This window comes from Lactuca saligna, chromosome 4, assembly GCF_052625555.1.
Source record: "Lactuca saligna cultivar CGN05327 chromosome 4, ASM5262555v1, whole genome shotgun sequence".
Taxonomy (NCBI): domain Eukaryota; kingdom Viridiplantae; phylum Streptophyta; class Magnoliopsida; order Asterales; family Asteraceae; genus Lactuca; species Lactuca saligna.
The window spans coordinates 192424963-192438505 of NC_136420.1; positions in this window are offsets into that span (position 1 = coordinate 192424963).

Genomic DNA, 13543 nt, shown 5'->3' on the forward strand with positions numbered 1-13543 from the left:
AATTGATGATCGAAGATACGCATGGAAGAAGTCCTTGTCGAGTCTATGGAAAATTATATGATTGTTTGGACACATTTTTATGTGTTAAAATTGTTTTTGTGATTATAACTTGGAAAACTACGAGGCAATACTTGGGATGAGTATGAGTAAGTGTGAATGGTAGTAGAGGCCTATACTACCGGAAGCACATAACTCGCACTTGCATCTAGGAAAGTCACAAGGTTACCAAGGTGCTAGTAATTGATTTGGTTTTGTTCATGGATGTCGTTACCATCATTTCGGTAATGACTAAAGAGATGATTGTTGTTCCGGCCCAAGTGGTCATACCAAATCGAGTCCGACAAAGATGAGTATGTTAAATGGTTCAGAGAACCAAGTTTGATGTCGTGTATGACTTAAGATAAAAGACTAATAAAGGATAGACATAGCAATTAGTAGAAGTTCCGCAATTGTTGTTAAAGTAAGAAGATTGTAGTGAGAAGTGCTATATGCTAGAATGTGATTATAGCACATTAGAACATGAAGGAAGGTATAGTATGTTTTGGAATTTGACTCTAAAAGACCTGAGTCTAAGCATCGCATCATATGATGAGAGGTCATTAGAAATGACTGATTGGTCTATGGTGGTAGTCAAAGAACTTATACTTATATTAAGTTTGTTAAGAAGAAGGAGTATCCAATAAAGAATCGAGATTGTGATTCGAAGGTCATGACTGGAAGACTAACGTGAGATAGAGAGTATGTGCACGATCGAGTATTGCTTGCAGTCAATAAGTCTAAGAGATACATGCTAATTCGAAGTAATATAGAAGATACAATTATTACATAGGATGAAGAGATAACATATGGAGTCATTATACAAGCCCTATTTTGTTGATGATTCTGGGACGTAATCATCCTAAGGGGGGAGATAATTGTAACCATCAAAAATTACTTTTTGATGGAATATTATTTTGAATGAATAATCTTAACCAAGTTATAGTATATGTCACAAGGGTTCCGTCCATATAAAGAATGTCAAAATGCGAATTATAACGAAAAAGTTATGGCCCGTCTTATGGCAAAACCAACATGACACTGCGTAAAAAGTGAATATTTGATAAAATACCTTTTAGCCTTAGATATCTAAATGAAAGTTGCAATATATGTCAAACCGAGGGCATGCATAAAAAGAACGCCTAAATCTGACTTCATATGAGGAACTTATGGTTTTTCTAACATTTGACATAGTAGTGTACAGTCCGAAATTCGAATTTTAGATCGACTCACTTTTGGCCAACTCAACCAAAATGATAATTGAAGATCTCATTAATTGGAGCTCAATGATAAAAAGACAGACGAAAACGGAGTTCGTATGTAGAAGTTATGAATTTTACACAGTCATTTAACAGTGTGATCTTCTCATACTGTTAAATTTAAAATTGGTCAATAATTAGCCGATAGAGTAAAAAGGACAGTTGTAGATCTTGTCTTTACCTACGCGTGAATATAAAGAACATCAAAAACGCATTTTGTATGCGAAAGTTATTAATTTTTAAATATTGACTATTTTACCTGCGTTCGGTGCCACGTGTTAGCACCAGACTTCGCCTTGGAGCCTACGCAAGGCTCACGACATGAGCACCCTTTTTCACGAGGTGAATCGGCCCAAACAGCCTATAAATAGAGGCATAAATCACCCCCAACTCACACCTTTCAAAATCATTCTATCCCATTACCCCCAAACCCTCTCCCCTTTCCCTAGCAACATCTAAGTGCTAGAGGCGAGCCACAGAGCACTGGAAGGCTCCAAGAAGAAGTGCTTTTGGCTCAGAGGTTCCACCCCCGTAGAGCCTGGGGTCCTAGCCAGACCACCGGTAAGTGAGTTATGCTTACCCTACTTTAAGTATAACTTATGTTTAAATTCATTATCGTTATTATGAACCTATAAACAAGATTTATTAGTGTTTCAAAGTTGTTATACTGATTGATCCACTTACGAGGATGATGTCTAAGTTGTGATTTAGTGAGGTGTTTAAAGTGGGATTTCCAAACAGTATACTTCGTATACCAAATCGAACCTACCTCTGATATGATCCTACCTGGTTGTTCCTTACTTAATAGATCCTGAAAGTAGACTTTGAGTTAATGATGAATCTAGACTAATAATTAGTCTCAATAAATATTAGATTATAAAATCTAGTGGTAATAATACTAGATTTTGTCGAAAGAAATCATATTGTTAAGAAGCGAACACTACTCGAATTTCGAGTCATCACTTTAACAAGTGAGTGCATAGTTACTTTCATCTTACACATAGATGTGAAGTATTTAATATAAATTACATGTTGTGAGTGCATAGTTACTTTTCTCTTACACATAGATATGAAATATTTTTTATATAAATTACGTGTTATGTGTGCATATTATTTGTATACTTGTTATCTATGTTGGATGAACACTATTATACATGTTTTAAATGATTTAAACTGTATATGTGTTTTATATCTACAAAATATGTTGGGTAAAACATGGGTAGATAAATGATGAGGGATGAAAGTTAATATAGTGGAACATTAGCAATATGGACATAGTGCCCTATAAGTGAACATTGGTAGCAATGCACTTAGTACCATGTAGATTAGCATTGATAGTTGCGCCACAACCTATAGATGTTTTGATCTACGTTGTACTCTAAACATCCTAGCAGTTGCACTCTAAGGATTATATTGGGAGCTGCGCCTAATAAAGAACATTAAAACCCTGGCAGTTGCGCTTAAAGGATAATATCGGCAGTTGTGCCTCATAAAGAATGTCATAATTCCAGCTGTTGTGCTTATATGGTAGTATTGGCAGCTGTGCTTAATAGATAACATTGGCATCCGTGTCATTAGCAACGATGGACTTCATGCCTATTCCTTAGGACAATCCTTAGGAATGAATGAATGAAGAAAAGTTGATTCTTAGGGTAGATCCTTAAGAGTAAAGAAGATAATGGGGATGGGTAATTGGGTTGACTGTTTGATGTTTACACATAATAACTATATAATTGTGGGTTTAAAACCCTATGTAATCACCAGGTTTCCCAACCTGACCCATTCAAGTTTTTTTGAATCATAGGTGTCAAGATGAAGCTTTTTTACACTAAGACATCTAAAAGACATGTAGATTACTAGTGTAAATGAATGTAAGTTCTTTTTATGCTTATGTTTCTGTATTGACGATGACATCCCTATGTTTTGAAAATGAATGAAAATATATTTCTTTGGAAATGCTTTTGATGACATATTTATCATGTTTTTCTGGAAACAAATTCCACAACATATTTCTTTAAAAGATACTTTGATATTTAAAAATAATACTACTAGAAAAACAACCTTTTACGACGCGCAATGTGTTTCGTAAAGCGCTCAGACGATGCACAAATGCGTGTCAAGGAAGGCCCTGTCATAACAAGAGATGACACACTTTTGTGCGTCGTCTATTTACGACGCACATTTATGACACACGTTTACAACACACAGTTATGACACGCAATGTGTATCACGACGCGCGTGTTTATGACACGCAATGCGTATTAAGGAAGCCACTGTCATAAATGAAGATGACACACAGTTTTGCGTGTCATAAAGTCAAATGTTTTAAAAATTATATATTTTGATAGATTTAGTAATTTTCAAATTAAATAACACATTAAAATCTCATAATACAAAATAAAATGCAATAAATAACAAAGATAATTCATTTCATTAATATGCAAATACAAATAATTGTTCCAATAGTGAGTAAATGTAATAAAAGAAATGAACTCAAGAGAAGTTGAATTTATATACAATTGCATTATCTAGCTTACTATGTGCCAATAACTCTCTTTGTGTTTGCTTTTGCTTGAGTCTTGTTTCCTCTAAAGCTTTTAGCTATGCCAAAGTATGATATCTTAGGGTTCATGTCCAAATAAAGTATAACATTGCTAGCTTAAATTCATCAACTCCTTGGCATGAAGTCTTAGATAGATGCTTAACTGCAATATCCAATCCTTCTAGAAGGCCCTAGGGATCATTATTGGCCATGTAGCAGGATCAACCTGCCATACTAATACACCAACTTAATTAGAAGTTGAGATGCTACCTATAGGACAATCCAAAAACACATTAATTCCATGGCCTTATTGTGGATCAATAATTGCAGACACCAAAGTAATGAAAACAGATGTTTGTTGGTGACACAACTCACATAACAAATGTAGCTGAAATGGCTCATCCAATGAACCAAAAAAGAGGTAATGTGATCCAGACTTGCTTTCCTTGTTTGTAGCAAATGAACCAAATATGTGTTGATTGAAAAAAAAAACTAAGAATTCAGGCAAGGGGACTTGCTTCAACCAAGCATGATGAAGAACCTTTAGGAAAAAATCATACAGCTCCTCTGTGACCACAAAAACAAGCTATTCAACATTCTCATATATATATATATATATATATATATATATATAAATATATATATATATACACACACACACACATAAACACACACACACACACATTCCAAGACTAACTTAAACTAACATACTTTATACCTCCCAGTGTAAAAATGCTATTTTTGATTCATTTAACTTTTCAAATTCACATACATACATACATATAGCTAATGTCATTAAGATATTTTTTCTTTTCTTCATTGGTATCATTTAGATATATAAATTGTAGCTTGTTCTTTAGGAATTATGTCAAATCTTTTAGGATAGATGATTCCAGTTGTAGTGTTTCATCAAGATTCCAAGAGGGTCAACTGCTAAATCTTGATGCATTGGACCAACTTTTCCAATTGCAAGAAGTGCATGAGGGGCAGTGAAATTCAGTTTATAATAAATAATTCAATAAAGATTATGTAACATGATAAAGATTTTACTTTTATAAACGTTATGGCATAAAAATATACAACATACCTTCTTGGAATTGAATTGAAGTCACCACAGACTAACATTGGAATATCTGAACTTGCAACTATCTTCTCCAATCCTTTTAACAGTGTGTGAAATAAATTGAAGTCACCACATACTAACACTGGCCACATATTTTAATAGAACATTACTACCCATCCATTTTATTCTTCCACAAAAACCTAGAGTTCTATCCAAGAACTGAGAGGGATCTACAAAAAACGAATGGAATTCATTGTGGCATTAATAATAATGATAATACAACACTTACAAAAATAATAATGAAACAACAAGACAAGACCAGATTCACTGACCTGAAATACATTCCTCTCCCAAACAGTTGCTCCATTTACAAACTTGGTGTTGTCCCTAGTGATACTTGCTTGTGCAAATACCATTTGGTCAATACATGCCCCACTTAGTGTTGTTGTAGGCCTATCCACACTAATACCACCACTCAGAAAAACCATATGCCCATTTCAAGAAATATGACTTCTTTCATCACTTGTTGTGATCTCTTCCATTACAATTCCATATGTAAACTTCCGCTTTCTCAAGGTTTGAAGGTGATTGCTTGTGTTGGGGAGACTCATCAAGAGCGGGACGCTGGAACAATTATGAAAGTTGTTGCTGCACAAACTAAGGCAATTGCAGGTGATTTGGAAATGAATATATGTTTTATTTTTCATTTTAAAATTGTTTAATTGTTTTTTACAAGGTGAAAGCAACAAACATCTATCATTTTTTTGAACTTTTTTTAATTTGCAGATAAGATAAAAAAAACTGGGATAATGTTGTCCTGGCTTATGAGCCAGTTTGGGCTATTGGAACCCGACAGGTTGCTATCCCGGCTCAGGCTCAAGAAGTAAGTAGGAGGGTATTTATGTCTTTTTGGATTGTGTTATTGTTGAGAGATTGAAAACCTTCTGAAACAGGGCTTGCAGAAACCAACAAGTAGGTTACTGTCATTTACTCTAATAGTTTGATTTCTTTCTATTAAATATTAATAATTACTAATTAATAGTTATGTTTGTATGTTGGGTTATTTATTATAGGGTTATAGCAAGTAATGAGAATGAGAGGACCCTGTTCCAGAAGAAGAAGAACAACAAGACTCAAGTGGAGAGAGGATATGGTGTGTACATAATAAGCATCAGCCAACTAAGCCCAGTGAGTGATTGATTTGATTTGTCCAGAAAATAGTTATTATATAATGTTGGTGCCTCAAGATAAAATAAACTTAATTAATATGCATTTGCATTTTGCAACAAGAAGTATGAATGATGTTATTATTATGGTCTTGTTTCTAAATAACATTTTTTCTTTTAATCTATCTAACCATATACCTAGTTGTTTGTTTCACCTACTTTTCAACTAAATTATATATAAATACTCTTTGACTTTTGATTATGTATATACCTTGAATTAATTACATGGATTTGCTTTACCTTTGCCTTATAAACAATGGTCTAGGCTTTCTGTTAAGTTTCATACATTTTCATTATAGGGGTGTCAAAAAAGAACTAACCTGATATCACATCCTGACCCAAACACGGATCGGACTAATTGGGTTGGGGTTTATTAGGGACTTTTTGTACCTTGAGGTACAAGAATAAGCTGTGTACTTTTAAGTCATTTTGAGTAAATGTATTGAGATATATGTGATGATTTTGTTATATTTGAAAGTACAATGCCTTAATCGGAAAAAAGTAGAGTACTAGTGTTGCTAGTTCTCTAAAGCATGTTCTCAGATTAGTTAATCATATTCATAGATGTGTATGTAGTTGTATAATTGGGAGAATCTAAGTGATTGAGTTGAATTTGTTGAGAAACTTCAATGCATGTGAGAGTGAGAATTATGTGTTCTAAACCCATAGAAGTGAAGACAATTTATGAAGTAAGCTCTTAACTACACACATTGAGTGTATGAGATGTAGTAATCCCATATTGGAGTAGATTACTTGGGTTAGGTGATGAAAACACTAAACCCACTATGTATATAAATTGAGGTCAATAACTAAGAAATACACAAATAATTTCCAGATCTTATCACAGTAACACTACATACAAGTAGCATTCCCATTAAGACATTTCCTCTAACGAAGAGACTGGATAACATGAAAAAAAAGAGAAAGGACTATGAGAAACAAATATACATACCTTCTGCCTCCTGAGTCTTTCATTTTCCTCTTCCAAACGTGAGATTTTGTTCTCCAGCTCATGTGTGTAAGCCTGATAAACAATACACCCTCAGAACATTCTTCTGGGTAAACCTATAGCAAGCTAGATTTTAGCAAATTTTCTATTTGAAAATGTTTATAAAAAAATAGGCAATACCTGACAATTTGTGGGCCATGAGTTTTTGCTGTTTTCTCATGCTCTTGCTCACTTAAATTAAGACTTTTGACTTTATTAGGGTCAACTTTCAGCCAATCATCTAAACCACCCTCCCCCTTTCCAGCATGAATAACAATACTGCTTCTATATTCAGGGCACAATTTTCATGTTGAAGATCTTCCTCTTCATCGTCTTCTTCATACACATCCTCCTTATATTCAGCAGTACTCCCAGATTTATAGCTGGGAATTTCACCACCCCAAGCTTCATACACTTAGCATCATGGATTCTTTTTGTAGCCAGATCACTGTCAATGTGAAGAAAAGAAAAAGTGGTGTGAGCACTTGATCTTATAAAATTACAAATTCAAGACCCCTTTCGTAAGATCCATTAAAACAAAGAAATTATAGCTAAAAAAACTTTCTTAGAGGAAATCATCGAACAATTATGGGGACCTACCTATTCATTCTGGGTACCCGCATATCCATGGCCTAGACCAATTATGGCTCTAATTCTAATGGATGCATCTTCTTTATCCAGATAATCAACAAAAAGTGCAATCACCTGAAACAACCCAACCCAAAATGAAATCACAACCAACAACGACAGGTCATGTTATTAGATTAAATGAAGTGGAAGAGAATTAAAGATCATTGAGAGATGTTGAAACAATACTGGATTTCGAATTACCCCGAAATATTTATGCTTCTTGATTGTAATTCATGAGTTTTTGTTCAATCCTCTTCCCGGAGATGAAATTGAACCAACCTGTTGGACTTTTATGTGAAATGAACTCTTCGTTTAGGCTAGCTAATCTCCTACAGAGTACTGGATATTTTTTCCCTTCCTCTACTCTCCTATAATACAACCTGAATTCCACTTCCAAATTGCCAATGAAGAACACAAAATTTGAATTTGGATCCGAAAGAAATCAAGAAGATTCAGATGAAGTGCAAATGGAAATTGAAGGTACTAGGGCCGTCGATGAAATGGAGGAGTGGAGAGCTGAGAAGACATGTGAGATGCCATTTTTGATTGGAGTTTGGATTGAAGGTGATCGGTGTCTGCTAAAATAGCTTCAGTATACTTCTCTTCTTGTTCCATGTATACATCCATGTGACGCATCACTACTTTATCGTTGAGATTGGATATCCAACTTCAGTAAACTAAATACCTTTATTGTTACATCTAAGAATGTTTAGGGAGATGTAGAAAGGCAGAGATAGAAGGAGATAGCGAGGGAGGGCGACATACGACAACGACAATGAGAGAATTAGGAGAGTAAGGAGTCACATAACCTTCAATCGAAGTTGTTTTGAGTGAGAGGAGTCGCTGGATCTCTCTGAACAATTTATTGAGATGTGGTTCAAAGCCCTAGTTCTTTTCGTCGAATGGCGCTAATGAAAATATATAGAGACTTGGCGACATCGTGGATAGAGAAGAGACAGAGTAATGTCTAATGGCGCTAATGAAAACATACGAGACAAACACTATTTATAGAATCCATGGCCGTTTAGAGCTGATGGGGTTCAATGCTGGTGATGGCGGCTTAGGGCTTGCAAAGAGAAGGGAGAGAGAGTGCAGATCAAGGTACAGGAAGATCGGCTGCTTCAAAAAGATTGGCAGCCTCACAATAGAATTAAGGTTCTTTGTTAGAGGATTGTAAAAGGAGAGAAGCATTAGGCGGGTGTTTAATTTTTTTGGATTTCATTTCCCACCATCTCCAATTAAGAAAAAGCTAGAACGCGCCTTCCTAAAAAAATATAAAACAACATATTTATACGACACACTTTTTATGGTAGGTGCCCTATGTGTTTTTTTGCACATTAATTTTAGGGAACGCAAAAATGTGTGTCCACTATCCTTTTCATTTTGCAAAGCTGACATTATTTTTTAGGGCACGCACAAATACGCTTCCTTTATCAACGCGTGTCATTGTTTGCGCGTCATTAAAGGGTTGTTTTCTAGTAGTGTAAAGCATAAACGAATCGGTCTTTTCTGGCCGAGAAAATGAGGATGTCACACTCTCCAATGTAGGATTTCCCTTTACACATGGGTTAGATGGTCACTTCTCTTCTTTCACTTCCCTTGTTGAATAACCATGACTGGGGCAGTTTCAACACTATCGGAATGAGACTTCTTCATTCCTGCTTCATCTGTTTGTAACATAATATGAATGTCAATCAATATGGTCTCAATATTGTTCTAATGATAAGTAAAGATGAACTGGTCATAACTACTAGGAAAGGATTTGAGCACCATGTCAATGGCAAGCTCCTTGTCAAAGTTCACATTGAGCTTTTCCACTCTCTCCACGTTCCTTTACATTTTCTACACATGTGCTCACATAGATTACCTATCTTTCAATTTACATGCAATAAGGGCCTTGAAGAATTCATAACACTCTTGTCTAGCTTTCTTGAGAAACATCTTAGAAAGAGTCTGATTCATTTCATAGGGCCAATGGTCCATATAGGTATTTTTGGAGCTCATTTGCCATGGTTGCAATCATAATGCAAGCGACCTTTGTAGTGTCATTAACGTGTTGGTTATATTCAACCAATTCTTGAAGAGTAGAATTTTGTTTGTTCGTTTCTTGGAGAGGAGTTTCGAGAACATATTCTTTGCTCTTACATCTCAATGTCATCTCTAAATTACGTAAGCAGTCTACATAGTTTGGACCAGTAAGCTTGTCTATTGAGAGGAATGACAAGTGAGTGAAGTTGTGAGTGGTTGGAGGAGGCGGAGGAAGACCCTCATTTCCAAACATCTAAAATAAGAGATAATATTTTAGTTAGTTTATATATTCCTTAATATTTTGATCCAAATAAATATTCAAGGCTAGGATCCATAAATACAATATGAAATTCAAAAGAGGGATTCCACAATCTAATTGCGAATTTATTTAAGGTAGGTAAATAAATTTACTAATTTCAATATAATATGAAATTTCTATATCATTTGAGATTCATTGAACTGTTCAATGATGTGTTTAATCTCAGATTTTGCACTTCAATTTGTGATTGGGATGTCGAAAATAACAAACAAAAAGTGAATAACCATGCAAACTCACAAGACATGCTCGAAGTTATTGATATCACATTGATGTGCTAGTTATCCACACACTCTCCATTAACAATCATAAATTTGAATATGCCCCATCATTTCAACTTTGTAGTACCCACATTAGTGTGTTGGTTAACCACCCACGCTCCACTGATGGCTTGAAAAGAAATGATTTGCGTTTTTATGAATTAGCATACAATTTCACATTTTTCCTAAATTAACTAGAGTGAGATTTTATAGAATATTCTAGTACATGAAGCATTATAACTTTAATGTGATTATTATCCTATCAAACCCGTTCAACTAACGACCCACAACAACACAAAGAAGCAGTGGGTGAAAAGGACACCCATTCAACGACCATTTTATAGGTCGTTTCCATATAACTCTCTTATAAATCGGCTTCGTGAATGAAGCCTACTAAAGCTTTTTAGTGATATATATTGTATTATACTCTTATACATATATATAGAGTGTATTTTAATACTTTTTCAAAATGCATGATTTAAATTTCATTATCTAAAGTGTAACAATTAATCGATGTATCTTTTAAACCAATGATGGATTTGATATTTATCTTTTAATTAGATTGTTAGTTAAATATTATATTAAAATACTTTAAGTATAATTCCATTTAGTAATCTTAAAATTATATGTTATCTTTCTTTATTTACTTCCTCAAAGTTCAAATTAGGATTCAAAATTATCTAGCATTAATTGGTTCAGATTTTATCAGATAAAATTACAAGTAATGACTAATAATTAACCTAGTAATCAAACTAGGCTCGAAGATTTCGGAAAAACGAATTTTTTAAAAGACATGTCACACCTAGTGCATCGCGCCCTTCGATAATTTCATTTTGTTTTTCTGGTTTCATCTTTTATGCACTAGTAATTGAAAATGCATGACTCTGATAACACTATTGGGGATTTTTTGGTTATGATTACATTGTACATGCAAAATTTCACTTAACGCTTAAGTGTATATGCAACCTAAAATGGGTCTACGTCTTTTCTTTACTAATAGCAATATATTTATGAAATAAAAACTAGAAACCATATGATATCTAAATCTTGAGTAGAACCACATACCTTTGCTTAAACCAAATTAAGATAACCAAAACACTTGAAGTCTCCTTGGAAAACTAACTCCAAAAGTAAGGGTAACCTCGAATGTGTCACACCCAAAACTCAAGGAAACTCTAGGATTGAATATGAGAGAGGGGAGAAGGGAGAAATATGATTTCTTGAGGTATGAAAGCTATGAACGTATTGGTCTAAGGAAGAACCATATTTATATTTGCCAAATACACTAGAAACCTTAAATTTGAACAATAAAATAATAGTATTTTATACATATTCAAATTATGTTTCCTTATTTGAATGGTCTTCTAGAAACCCTAAAGAGGAGCTCCAAAACCGTCCACCTCATGGAAAGTTTTAGATTGTCTCTTTTTCTTAACCATTGAACAATGACAGTCCAACCCTTGTACCTCGAATTCATTCTAATTGACCCATAATGAATTCAAAATTAATTCAGGTGAATTCTTAATTAACTATTACTATTTTTAATTAATATATTAATCATATAATATATTAAAAATCATTTGTCTCTCTCCTATAATAAATCCATGTCGTTTCCTGGTTATGAGGGCAACCCAAAACGGATGTTACTTTTATTCTTCAACATTATACCAATTTAGTTAGGACCTTATTCACCTCAATCCTATAGGTACAAGTTGTGATATTCGTCTAACACCTCCTAGCACTTACATGATGGTTGGACTTGTGTGCAGTCAAATGGCTAGTATCACTCTAGTCCACAAATACCAATGTTAGATGTAGCACGAGCATCTAGAAAGGTTGAGTAATTCTTTAACTGCATAAGCTCTTTTCCCAAAAAGTGTTTCTCAACCACCTAGGCTTGTAAATATCTAGATAGTGTTTCAAGCTAAGTGATAGGTTCTACCCTTTCCCTCTATGCATAATCCCACATAGTCGATTCTAAATCAAATACATGCTAGCAATATTCATGTAATCATAACTGAGTATGATAGACAACATTTAGTAGGAGACCTTATCAAAAGCATAATCAAATATTAAACATTTCATAGTTGCAAATAATCGTATCATTTACCCAAAATAGGCATATTATCTAAGTTTAAAAATCATATAATTTTCACAAAAGGCAAAACAATAGCATATCTTAATAGCACATATTTACATGATAAAAATAGATAATCTCCTAATTTGACTAACCGGGCTATTTCTGGAAGGTTATTTTTGAGCATGTACAAGCTTTATGAAAAGTATAGCGACTCATCTTAGCGTTAATGACTCCTTCCTCCTTATACCATCCCAAAAACCATAGTAAATTTTTTTATCATTAAAAGAGATAAAATTATGTTTCCATCAAACCCAAGTCACCAAAAATATAGTTTTACAATTATATCAAATCAGAGGAATAAAATCAAAGTATCTCTCATAACATGACAACAACTGGATGATGTGTATAATCACACCTTCGCACTCCATTGATCATCTGAAGTACCTGAAAAAATTAAATCCACAATTGTAATATAAAGATTAGTGAGTTTTGTAAAATACCCCAGACAACAATGATAGGTTCTGTAGGTTACAAAAAATCAAGTGGTAGAAAATAACTTAACTCTTAAGTTCACATGCAACCTAATTGGATCTATGCTTTCATTATTGAAAACTATAATCTATGAACATCAAAGAGCCATATGGAAACCCTAGTTTTTTCAAAAAACATAAATAAGTTAGGGTTTACATACCTTTTGATTATTCTTGTAAATAACCAACAAGATCCTTCTTCAAATACTCTTGGAAGCAAGCACTAGAAATCTTTTGCCTCTGATGGTTAACACCTAAACCTTAGCAACTAAGGAAACTTGAAGTGAGACAAGACGGGAGGTAATTTTCAGCTATACCCTTAAGGTATCAAGTAGTCGAAATTATGAAGGCTAAATGCCCTATTTATTGTTGCATTAGGAAACCCTAGAAACCCTAATTTGAATACAATATTATTATTTCAAATTAGGTAATTATCCAATCTCCTAATTATCTTTAAGGGATATTGTAGAAACTCTAGAATTATTGTTAAAACCGTCCACCACCTTTGGGGAAGGTTCTGGAATAGGGATGTGCAGTTGGACCGGGGAACCGACCAGAACTGGTCGGGCTGGGATCGCGATGATA